Genomic DNA, 13,233 nt, shown 5'->3' with positions numbered 1-13,233 from the left:
TTCAAAAGAGGAAATCCTTCCCAAATCATTTTATGAGACCAACATCATCCTGATACCAAAACCTGGCAGAGACTCAACAAAAGAAGAAAACTTCAGGCCAATATCCATGATGAACATAGATGAAAAAATCCTCAATAAAATACTGGCAAACTGATTGCAACAGCACATCAAAAAGCTTATCCATCATGACCAACTAGCCTTCATTTCAGGGATGCAAAGCTGGTTAAACATATGCATGTCTATAAATGTAATCGACCATATAAACAGAACCAAAGACAAAAACCACATGATTATCTCAATAGATGCAGAGAAGGTCTTCGACACAATTCAACAGTGCTTTATGCAAAAACTCTCAATAAACTAGATATTGAAGGAACATATCTCAAAATAATAAAAGCTATTTATGACAAACCTACAGCCAATATCATACTGAATGGGCAAAAACTGAAAGCATTCCCTTTGAAATCCAGCACTAAACAAGGATGCCCTCTGTCTCCACTCCTATTCAAAATAGTATTGGAAGTTCTTGCCAGAGCAATTAGGCAAGAAAAAAAATAAGGGGAATTCAATTAGGACAAGAGGAAGTCAAATTGTCTCTATTTGCAGATGACATGATTGTATATTTAGAAGACCCTATCATCTCAGTCCAGAATCTCCTTAAACTAATAAGCAACTTCAGCAAAGTCTCAGGATACAAAATCAATGTGCAGAAATCACAAGCATTTCTATACACCAATAACAGGCTAACGGAGAGCCAAATCATGAATGAACTCCCATTCACAATTGCTACAAGGAGAATAAAATACCTAGGAATACAACTAATGATGTGAAGGACCTCTTCAAGAAGAACTACAAACCACTGCTTAAAGAAATAAAAGAAGACGTAAACAAACGGAGAAACATTTCATGCTCATGGCTAGGAATAATCAAGGTGAAAATGGCCATACTGCCCAAAGTAATCTATAGATTCAACACTACCCCATCAAGCTACCAATGACCTTCTTCACAGAACTGGAAAAGAAACACCTTAAACTTCATGAACCAAAAGAGAGCCCACATACACAAGACAATACTAAGCAAAAAGAACAAAGCCAAAGTAATCATGCTACCTGATTTCAAAATATAATACAACGCTACAGTGATCAAAACAGCATGGTACTGTTACCAACACAGAGATATAGACCAATGGAACATAACAGAGGCCTTGGAGGCAATGCTACACATCTACAACTATCTAATCTTTGACAAACCTGACAAAAACAAGCAATGGGGAAGCAGTTCCCTGTTTAATAAATGGTGTTGGGAAAACTGGCTAGCAGTGTGCAGAAAGCAGAAACTGGACCCCTTCCTGACACCTTACACTAAAATTAACTCCAGATGGATTAAAGACTTAAACATAAGACCTAACACCACAAAAACCCTAAAAGAAAACCTAGGCGAAACCATTTAGGACATAAGCATAAGCAAGGACTTCATGACTAAAACACCAAAAGCATTGGCAACAAAAGCCGAAATAGAGAAATTGAAACTATTTAAACTCCAGAGCTGCTGTATAGCAAAAGAAACAATTATTAGAGTGAACCAGCAACCAAAAGAATGAGAAAAATATTTTGGGAAAAAAGTTTTGCAATCTACTCACCTGACAAAGGGCTAATATCCAGAATCCACAAATAACTAAAACAGAGTAATAACAACAACAACAAAAAAAAAATCCAAAAGTGGGAGAAGGATATGAACACACATTTTTCAAAAGATGACATATATGAGGCCAATAAACATACAAAAAAATGCTCATCATCACTGACTATTAGAGAAATGCAAATCAAAACCACATTGAGATACCACCTCACACCAGTTAAAATGGTGATCATTAAAAAATCGGGAGACCACAGATGCTGGAAAGGATGTTGAGAAAAAGGAACACTTTTACACTGTTGGTGGGAGTGTAAACTAGTTCAACCATTGTGGAATACAGTGTGGTGCTTCCTCAAAAACCTAGAAATAGAAATACCATTTGACCCAGCAATCCCATTACCGGGTATATACCGAAAGGATTATAAATCGTTCTACTGGGGGAGGATTCAAGATGGCATGATAAGAACAACTCAGGATCACAGCTCTCAGTGAATGCTCAGAGGGTGAGTCAAAGCTGCATTTCCAGACAAATCTTTGTTGCCCACAGATTGGGGAAATTCCCAGGTGTAGGAAAGACACGATATGCAAGCACAGCCATTTTGGCTGTTGCAGCCACTTCGGCCGGTGCTGCAGCACAGCGGCACCCCACAACAATCAGCACAATACAAACTGGCCCACGTGCCCTGCTAAACTGGCAATCTGAGATTTGGGAGGGCAGATTAGCATATCCATCTGATTAAACTAGTGAGCCAGACCAGGAGATTCCTGGGAAGTGGCGTTTGAGCCAGTGCAGTGGCTCGCAGCATGGGAAATCACACAGATCTTGGAGTCCTAACGGTAAGTGACCGAAACACCTGAGAGAGAGCCATCCATTCAACTTAAAAAAGAAAAAAACAAAGAAAGGTGCTCGGAGGCAGGAAGCCAGGCGAGCAGGCTCAGTGGGTTTCACCCCCACAGGGACAAACAAAACAACAATTCGAAATGCTCTGGGTGGAGAGTTTCACTGTGGGCACAGCTGAACCCAGGATGGTGCAGCTCGATGGGGGAGGGGCGTCTGCCATTACCGAGGCAATCCGCCCCTACTGAGGTACACTCCCATTGCTGACACAGCCTGCCGTTGCTGAGGCAACCCACCATAACAGAGAGACTCTGCTGCAGGGTGGAGCCCATGGCAGCAGGGCAGAGCCCGCAGGTGAAAAGCAGAGCCCCCAGCAACAGGGCAAACTCCACATCAGCAGGGCAGAGCCTTGTCAGGGAAATAGTGACTAGACTGCCTCCTAGCTGGGTAGGATAGTGCAACAGACACTCATAAAGAAAGCCCCAACCCCCGGAGACAGAGCATCTGAGGAAAAGAAGGGGTTTTAAGATTTCTGCTGCAGCAGACATAAATGTAGCAGCCTAACTAACAGCCCTGAATGAACAACGGAGCTCACAGCTCAGCACTTGAGCCCCTATAAAGTACAGACCATCTCCTCAAGCAGCTCCCTGACCCCTGTATATCCAGAGTCACCTCAAAAAGGACTAATCAGACTGACATTAGCAGGGCATCATTCTGGGACAAAGATAGCAGCAGAAGAAACTGGTAGTATCACTCACTGTTCTGCAGCTGCTACAGGTGTACCACAGACAAGCAGGGCCTGCAGTGGACCTCAGCAGTCATACAGCAGAGGGGCTAGACTGGTAGAAGGAAAACCAAGTAACAGAAATACCTCATTATCAACAATCTGGGCGTCCACTGAGAGACCCAATCGAAAAGTCAGCAACTACTCAGACGACAGGTCGATAAATCCAAAAGATGGGAAGAAACCAGTGCAAAAAAAGGGAAAACGCCCAAAACCAGAACACCTCACATCCTACAAAGGACCAAATCTCCTCACAAGCAAGGGAACAAAGCTGGATGGAGAATGACTGATGAAATGACGGAATCAGACTTCAGAAGGTGGGTAATGAGAAACTTCTGTGAGCTAAAAGAACATGTTTTAAATCAATGCAAAGAAACTAAGAACCTTGAAAAAAGATTTGAAAAAAGGTTGGCGGAAATGATAACAAGAATGGATAACTTAGAGAGAAATATGAATGAATTGAAGGAGCTTAAAAACACAACACGAATACTTCACAAAGCATGCACAAGTTTCAACAGCTGAATTGAACAAGCAGAAGAAAGAATATCAGAAGTCAAAGATCAACTCAATGAAATAAAATGAGAAACCAAGATTAGAGAAAAAAACACAAAAAGGAATGAACAAAGTCTCCAAGAAATGTGGGACTATGTAAAGAGACCTAACCTACGTTTGATAGGTATACCAGAAGGGGACAAAGAGAAAGAATTCAATCTGGAAAATACTCTTCAGGATATCATGCAGGAAAATTTCCCCCACCTAGCAAGGCAGGCCAACACTCAAATCCAGGAAATACAGAGAACACCACAAAGATATTCCGCAAGAAGAGCAACCCCAAGGCACATAATCGTCAGATTCAAAAAGGTTGAAATGAAGGAGAAAATACTAAGGGCAACCAGAGAGAAAGGTCGGGTCACCCACAAAGGGAAATCCATCAGACTCACAGCAGATCTCTCGGCAGAAACTCTACAAGCAAGAAGAGAGTGGGGGCCAATATACAAGATCCTTAAAAAAAGGAACTTTCAACCCAGAATTTCATATCCAGCCAAACTGAGCTTCAGAAGTGAAGGAAAAATAAAATCCTTTGTGAACAAGCAAGTACTCAGAGAGTTTGTCACCACCAGGCCTGCTTTACAAGAGCTCCTGAAAGAGCCACTACACATAAAAAGGAACAACCAGTACCAGCCATTCCAAAATCACACTGAATGCTAAAGGGCATCAACAAAATGAAGAATCTTCATCAACTAACAGGCAAAACAGCCAGCGAGCATCAAAACGGCAGTATCAAATTCACACATAACCATATTAACCCTAAATATAAATGGGTTAAATGCACCAATCAAAAGACACAGACTAGCAAATTGGATAAAAAATCAAAACCCATCAGTGTGCTGTATCCAGGAAACCCATCTCACATGCAAGGATACACAAAGGCTGAAAATAAAGGGATAAAAAAAGATTTACCAAGCAAATGGAGAGCAAAAAGAAGCAGGAGTTGCAATTCTCATCTCTGATAAAATACACTTTAAAGCAACAAAGATCAAAAGAGACAAAGAAGGTAATTACATAATAATAAAAGGATTGATAAAATAAGAAGAGCTAATGATTCTAAATATATATGGACCCCATACAGGAGAACCCAGATATATAAGGCAAGTTCTTAATGACTTACAAAAAGACTTAGACTACCACACAACAATAGTGGGAGACTTTAACACTCCACTTTCAATATTAGACACATCAACCAGACAGAAAATCAACAAGAATATCCAGGGCTTGAACTCAGACCTGGAGCAAGCAAATCTGATAGACATTTACAGAACTCTCCACCCCAAATCCACAGAATATACATTCTTCTCAGCACCACATCTCACCTACTTGAAAACTGACCACATAATTGAAAGTAAAGCAGTCTTCAACAAATGCAAAACAACTGAAATCATAAAAAACAGTCTCTCACATCATAGTGAAATCAAGTTAGAACTCAGAATTCAGAAACTAACCCAGAACCACACAGCTTCACGGAAACTGAACAACTGGCTCTTGAATGTTGACTGGATAAACAATGACATGAAGGCAGAAATAAAGAAGTTCTTCAAAACCAATGAGAAAGAAGACACAACATGCCAGAATCTCTGCGACACATTATGAGCAGTCTCTAGAGGAAAATATATAGCAATAAGTGACCATATGAAAAGAGTGGAGAAATCCAAAATTGACACCCTATCATCCAAATTGAAAGAGCTAGAGGAGCAAGATCAAAAAAAACTCAAAACCTAGCAGAAGATAAAAAATAACTAAGATCAGAGCAGAACTGAATGAGATAGAGACATGAAAAACCCTTCAAAAAATCAATAAATCCAAGAGCTGGTTTTTTGAAAAGATCAACAAAATAGACAGACCACTAGCCAGACTGATAAAAAAGAAAAGAGAACAACCAAATAGATGCAATAAAAATGATAAAGGGGAAATCACCACATATTCCACAGCAATTCAAACCATTATCAGAGAATATTACAAACAACTCCATGCACATAAACTAGTAAACCTGGAAAAATGGATAAATTTCTGGACACTTGTGTCCACCCAAGCCTAAACCTGGAGGAAGCCAAAAATATGAATAGACCAACAACAAGGTCTGAAGTCGAGGCAGCAATTAAGAGCCTACCACACAAAAAAGTCCAGGTCTGTTCAACATACACAAGTCTATCAACGTAATTCACCACATAAACAGAACCAAAAACAAAAACCACATGATTATCTCAATTGATGCAGAGAAGGCATTTGACAAAATTCAACAGCCCTTTATGCTAAAAACCCTCAATAAACTCGGTATCGATGGAACGTATCTCAAAGTAATAAAAGCTATTTATGACAAACCAACAGCCAATATCATACTGAATGGGCAAAAACTGGAAGCATTCCCTTTGAAATCTGGCACTAGACAAGGATGCCCTCTGTCACCACTCCTATTCAATATAGTACTGGAAGTTCTAGCCAGAGCAATCAGGCAAGAAAAAGAAATAAAGGGTATTCAAATAGGAAAGGTGGAAGCCAAATTGTCTCTATTTCCAGATGATATGATAGTATACCTAGAAGACCCCATCGCCTCAGCCCAAAAACTCCTGAAACTGATAAGCAACTTCAGCAAAGTCTCGGGATATAAAATCAATATGCAAAAATCACAAGCATTCGTCTACACCAATAACAGACTTAAAGAAAGCCAAATCAAGAACGAACTGCAATTCACAATTGCTACAAAAAGAATAAAATACCTTGGAATACAACTCACAAGGAACGTAAGAGACCTCTTCAAGGAGCACTACAAACCACTGCCAACGAAATCAGAGAGGACACAAACAGATGGAGAAACATTCCATGTTCATGGTTAGGAAGAATTAATATTGTGAAAATGGCTATACTGCCCAAAGTAATTAACAGAATCAACGCTATCCCCATCAAGCTACCATTGACTTTCTTCACAGAACTGGAAAAAACCATCATGAACTTTATATGGAACCAAAAGAGAGCCCGCATAGCCAAGTCAATTCTAAGCAAAAAGAACACAGCGGGGGGCATCACACTACCGGATTTCAAACTATACTACAAGGCTACAGTAATCAAAACAGCATGGTACTGGTACCAAAACACAGATATAGACCAATGGAACAGAACAGAGTCATCGGAAACAACACACCATATCTACAACCATACAATCTTTTAAGAACCTGACAAAAATAAGCAATGGGGAAAGGATTCCCTGTTTAATAAAGGGTGTCGGGAAAACTGGCTAGCCATGTGAAGAAAGCAGAAACTGGACCCCTTCCTGACACCTTACACTAAAATAAACTCCAGATGGATTAAAGACTTAAACATAAGACCTGGAACCATAAAAACCCTAGAAGGAAATCTAGGCAAAACCATTCAGGACATAGGAGTAGGCAAGGACTTCATGACCAAAACACCAAAAGCAATGGCAACAAAAGCCAAAATAGACAAATGGGACCTAATCAAACTCCACAGCTTCTGCACAGCAAAAGAAACAGTCACTAGACTGAATCAGCAACCAACAGAATGGGAAAAAATGTTTGCTGTCTATTCATCTGACAAAGGGCTGATATCCAGAATTTACAAAGAACTCAAACAGATTTACAGGAAAAAAACAAACAAGCCCATTCAAAAATGGGCAAAGGATATGAACAGACACTTAACGAAAGAAGACATACATGAGGCCAACAAACATATGGAAAAATGCTCATCATCACTGGTTATTAGGGAGATGCAAATCAAAACCTCATTGAGATACCATCTCACGCCAGTTAGAATGGTGATCATTAAAACATCTGGAAACAGATGCTGGAGAGGATGTGAAGAAATAGGAACACTTTTACACTGTTGGTGGGAATGTAAATTAGTTCAACCATTGTGGAAGATAGTGTGGCGATTCCTCAAGGCCTTAGAAATAGAAATGCCGTTTGACCCAGCAATCCCATTGCTGGGTATATATCCAAAGGTCTATAAATCATTCTACTATAAGGGCACATGCACACGAATGTTCATTGCAGCACTGTTTACAACAGCAAAGACCTGGAACCAACCCAAACGCCTATCGATGATAGACTCTATTGGGAAAATATGGCACATATACACCATGGAATATTATGCAGCAATCAGAAATGATGAGTTCGTTTCATTTGTAGGGACATGGATGAATCTGGAGAACATTATTCTCAGCAAACTGACACAAGAACAGAAAATGAAATACCGTATATTCTCACTCATAGTTGGGTGATGAAAAATGAGAACACATGGACACAGGGAATGGAGTACCAAACACTGAGGTCTATTGGGGGGAAGAGCGGAAGGACAGCGGTCGGGGAGCTGGGGAGGAATAGCCTGGGTAGAAATGCCAAATGTGGGTGAAGGGGAGGAAGGCAGCAAAACACACTGCCATGTGTGTACCTATGCAAATGTCTTGCATATTCTGCACATGTACTCGAAAACCTAAAATGCAATTTTAAAAAATCATCAAAAAAAGAGAGAAAAAAAATAAAATAAAATAGACTATTATAACTTTAAGATGCTTTAAATAATTGCCATGGTGAGGATAAAAAATGTTTATAGAATACAGGAAAAATGAAAATGAAAAAAAGAATCGAAGTATATCAATACAAAAAAATCAGTATAATACAAAGGAAATCAGAGAAAACGAGGGACAAAAAGTCACAAGACATGCAAAAATATTTGACAGAGTTTTTTTCAGCAGTACGTAAACTAAAGTTGGAAGAAGACTGAAGGTTAATGTGGCCCTTGAGCAAGGATAACATGTAAATTTGTGAACTATTTTATTTTTTTTTAAAAAGGCAATTAAGAAAATTAGAAAATGGTCTTAATATCAAGATATATATAGGTTAAAAGTGAAAAAATGGAAAGCCATATTCCAGGCAAATAATAACTGAAATACAGCAAAAGTGGCTCTAATATCAAACAAATAGACTTGAAATTAAAAACTTACAGGAGACAGGCCAGGCATGGTGGCTCATGCCTATAGTCCTTGCCCTTTGGGAGGCAAAGGCAGGAGGATTGCCTGAGCCCAGGAATTTAAGACCAGCCTGGGAAACATGGTGAAACCCCGTACCTACTAAAATATAAAAAATATATAGGTGTGTGCCTGTAGTCCCAGCTACTCAGGAGGCTGAGGCAGAAGAATTGCTTGAACCTGGAGGTGAAGGTTACAGTGAGCCAAGATTGCATCACTGCACTCCAGTCTGGGAGACAGAGTAAGACTCCATCTCAAAACAAAAACAAAACAAAAATCACCTTTCAGGAGACAAAGAAGGACATTATATAATATAAAAATATTCAATTCATCATAAATATATTATGATTATGAATATTTAGACACTAAACCTAAGAGTTCCTAAATATATAAATCAGGCTTTGAAAGAATTGAAGGAAGAAAAACACAGGACCAGAATGTAGTAGAAGACTTTAACAGTTACATTTAATAGTTGACAGAAGAACCAGACAGAAGATTAGTAAGGAAATAGAAAACCTGAACAACACTATAAACCAATTGGACCCAACAGATATATATGGAACATGGCAACCAACAGCACCAGGGTATACATTCTTTTCAAGTGCACATGGAACATTCTCCAGGATACATCACATGTTAGGTCACAAATCACATCTTAACAAATTCGAAAACATTTATATCATAAAAAGGATCTTTTCCAATCACCATATAGTGAACTAGAAGTTAACACAAGAGAAACTAAAAAATCCTCAAACATTTAGAAATTAAACAACCCTTAAATAACCAGTGGGATCAGGAAATCAGTCATAATGGAAATTAGAAAATACAATGTGACAAATGAGAGTAAAAACACAACATATCAAAACTTGTGGGATGCAGCAAAAGCAATGCTAAGGAAATTTTTTAGTTGTAAATGCACAAGCTAAAAAAGAAGAAAGATTTCAATCAGTGACCTAACTCTACACCTTAAGAAACCAAAAAACAAGAACAAACTAAACTCAAATTTAGCAGAAGGGAAATAATAAAGATTAGAGCAGAGATAAACAGAAAAAAACCTAAAAATAATGGACAAAAAAACCAACAAAATTGCTAAACCCTTGGTTAGATTAAAGAAAAAAATAGAAGGTGAAAATAAAATCAGAAATGATAAAAGAGATATTGCAACTTATATTATAGAAATAAAAAGGATCATGAGAATACTGTGAGCCTGTACTGCATGCCAACAAATTGGATAACCTAAAAGAAATGTACAAATTCCTAGAAACATGCAATCTAGCAAGACTGAATCATGAAGGTATAAAATATCTGAAAAGATCAATAACTGGTATGGAAATTGAATTAGTAATCAAAAATATCCCTAAAGAGAAATCCCAGATGGCTTCACTGGAGAATTCTGCTCAATGTTTAATAAAGTATTAACACCAATTTTCCTGAAACTCCTTCATAGAGTTAGAGAGGAGGGAATGCTTCTAAGATCCTTATATCAGGGCAATGAAAACTACAGACCAATATCTCTGATGAATGTGAATGCAAAAATCCTCAACAAAGTACTAGAAAACCAAATCCAATAGCATATTCAAAAGCCATATATGATAACTAAATGGGATTTACTCTAGGAATGCGAGAATAGTTTAACATATGAAAATCAACATATGGCTGTGATGGCTCATGCCTGTAATCGTAGCATTTTGTGAGGCCAAGGTGGGTGGATTGCTTGAGCTCAAGAGTTCAAGACCAGCCTGGGCTCCATGGCAAAACCCCACCTCTACAAAAAACTAGCCAGGTGTAGGGACACATGCTTGTAGTCCCAGATACTCGGGAGCCTGGGGTGGGAGGATTGCTTGAGCTCAGAAGGTTGAGGCTGTAGTGAGTCAAGATCACACCATTCCACTCCAGCCTGGGTGACAGAGTGAGACCCTGTCTCAAAAATAAATAAATAAATGAAAAATCAATGTAATATGCCACATTAACAGAATAAAGGACAAAAATTATTATTGTTCCAATCAATGGAGAAACATCATTTGACAAGATTCAACACTGTTTCAAGTTCAAACACTTAACAAAATGGGAAGAGACGGCCACTCCATGAATACAATTAAGACCATTTATAAAGAGCCCACATACACAGTGATAAAAGACTAAAAGCTTTTTCTCTAGTATCAGAAACAAGGCAAAGATGCCTACTCTCGCTACTTCTATTCAACATAGTGCTGAAAATTCCAGCCAGAACAATTAAGCAAGAAAAATAAATAAAAGGCATCCATGTTGGAAAAGAAGAAGAAAAATAATCTCTGTTTACAGAGGACGAAATTGTATACATAGAAAACTCTAATGAGTCCATACACAATAAAATCTGTTAGAACTAAGAAATGAATTAAGCAGAGTTGCAAGGTGCAAAACCAACACACAGAAATCAGTTGCATTTCTATAACATGAACAATGAGCCATCCAAAAAGGAAATTAAGAAAACAATTCTATTTAAAATTTTATTCAAAACAATAAAAAGCTTAGGAATAAACCTAACCAAGGAGATAAACAGCTTGTACACTGAAAACCATAAAATATTGCTGAATGAAATTAATATGGACACTAATAAATGAAAGATACTCTGTGTTTATGGATTAAATAACTTAATAGTGTTAAATTGTTCATAATATCCAAAGTGACCTACAAAGTCAATGCAATCCTTTTCAAAATTTTTATGGGATCTTTTGAAAAAATTGAAAAATGTATCCTGAAATTCATTTGGAATATCAAAGGACTCTGAATAATCAAAACAATTTTGAAAAAGAATGAAGTTGGAGGACTCACATTTCCTGATTTCAAAACATATTACAAATCTATGATAATCAAAGCAGTGTGGTACTGCATAACACAGACAAATAGACCACTTGAATAGGATACATGGCCCATAAATTAAACTTTTATGCTTGTGGTCAAATGATTTTGACAAGAATACCAAGACTACTCAGTAGAGAAAAACAGTCTCTTCAACAAGTGGTGTTGGCAAAACTGAATATCTACATGCAAAAGAATGAAGTTGGGCTTTTATTTTACACCATATATAAATATTAACTCAAAATGTATTAATGAACTAAACATAAAACTTGAATTTATTAAATTCCTATAAAAAACATATAGGGAAAGCTTCATGATGCTGAACTTGACAATGATTTGTTGGATATGACACTAAAAGCACAGGAAATAAAAGCAAAAATAGGTAAGTGAGACTACATGAATCTTAAAATCTTTTGTGCAACAAAGGACACAATCAACAGAGTGAAAAGAGTCCAGGTGCAGTGGCTCACACCTGTAATCCTAGCACTTTAAGAGGAATAGGCAGACAGATAATGAGGTCAGGAGTTTGAGACCAGTCTGGCCAACATGGTGAAACCCCATCTCTACTAAACATACAAAATATCAGCTGGGTATAGTGGCATGTTCCTGTAATGTCAGCTACTTGGGAGGCTGAGGTATGAGAATCACTTGAACCCAGGAGGTGGAGATTGCATTGCTCTGAGATCCCACCATTGTACTCCAACCTGGGAGACAGGGTGAGACGCTGTCTCCGAAAAAAAAAAGCAGAGTGAAAAGGCAACCTGTGGAATAGAAGAAAAGATTTTCATATCTAAAATTTGATAAGAGATTAATATCCAGAATATACAAAGAACTCCGATAACTCAACAGCAAAAGTTAAATAACCTCATTAAAAAATGAGCAAAGAACTTGAATAGACATTTCTTCAAAGATAACATATAAATGGCCAATAAACATATAAACAGTTGCTCAACTTCACTAATCATCAGGAAAATTCAAATCAAAACCACAATGAGAAAAAACTTCCAGTTTCCAGTTCTGCATATCATATCATAATCTGAAGTTGCCACTTCAGATTAAATACAAGAGAAAGTTGAACAGGTTGACAAATCAACCACTCTTCATATCCTGGAAGAGTATGTTTGTAAGAAACAAACAGCAAATGGCTGCATCCAGGTTTGAAGAGGCAGACAGGAAAATACAGAGATTCAGGAAGAGAAACTATCATGGGAGCCAGCGCTGGGAGAGGAAAACCTGGATTATAATTGATGAGATGCTGGAGGCCCAATGCAGACAACGTAGAGAGTTACAAACTTGAGGGGCACCCAGTCAAGGCAAATCCTGGAGATTTGCCTCCAGGAGCTTGACCAGGTTCTCAGAGTAAGTATCAGAGAAAAACCCTCTCATGCTTTCAGCAGGGAAGGAAAGAAAGGAATCATTTGAAATATGCCAGAGCACTATGTTCTTTTTTTCTTTTCTTGTTGTACACTGTGTTCTTCTTAAAAAGGTTCTGCCCTCAGAAGAAAATAGTAAAACAAGACCTAAATAATTAAGAGCATAACTGACCTAGAAGAAGGGTTATTCAACTCTTGTCAGCTCTAGCCTTCCACATGGGAGAAGAGA

The 13,233-nt window shown here is 38.1% G+C and overlaps 1 non-coding gene across 1 annotated transcript; it reads left to right on the top strand.

The window, feature by feature from the left end:
* The first annotated feature begins 8,506 nt into the window (after nt 1-8,506).
* On the top strand, nt 8,507-8,609 carry LOC118144654 (U6 spliceosomal RNA). The gene has a single exon (XR_004729407.1). It is a non-coding gene; the product is annotated as a U6 spliceosomal RNA (small nuclear RNA).
* The last annotated feature ends 4,624 nt before the right edge of the window (nt 8,610-13,233 follow it).

This window comes from Callithrix jacchus, chromosome 9 (genome assembly GCF_049354715.1).
Source record: "Callithrix jacchus isolate 240 chromosome 9, calJac240_pri, whole genome shotgun sequence".
In the NCBI taxonomy this organism is placed as follows: domain Eukaryota; kingdom Metazoa; phylum Chordata; class Mammalia; order Primates; family Cebidae; genus Callithrix; species Callithrix jacchus.
This window is presented reverse-complemented; position numbering and strand designations above follow the sequence as displayed.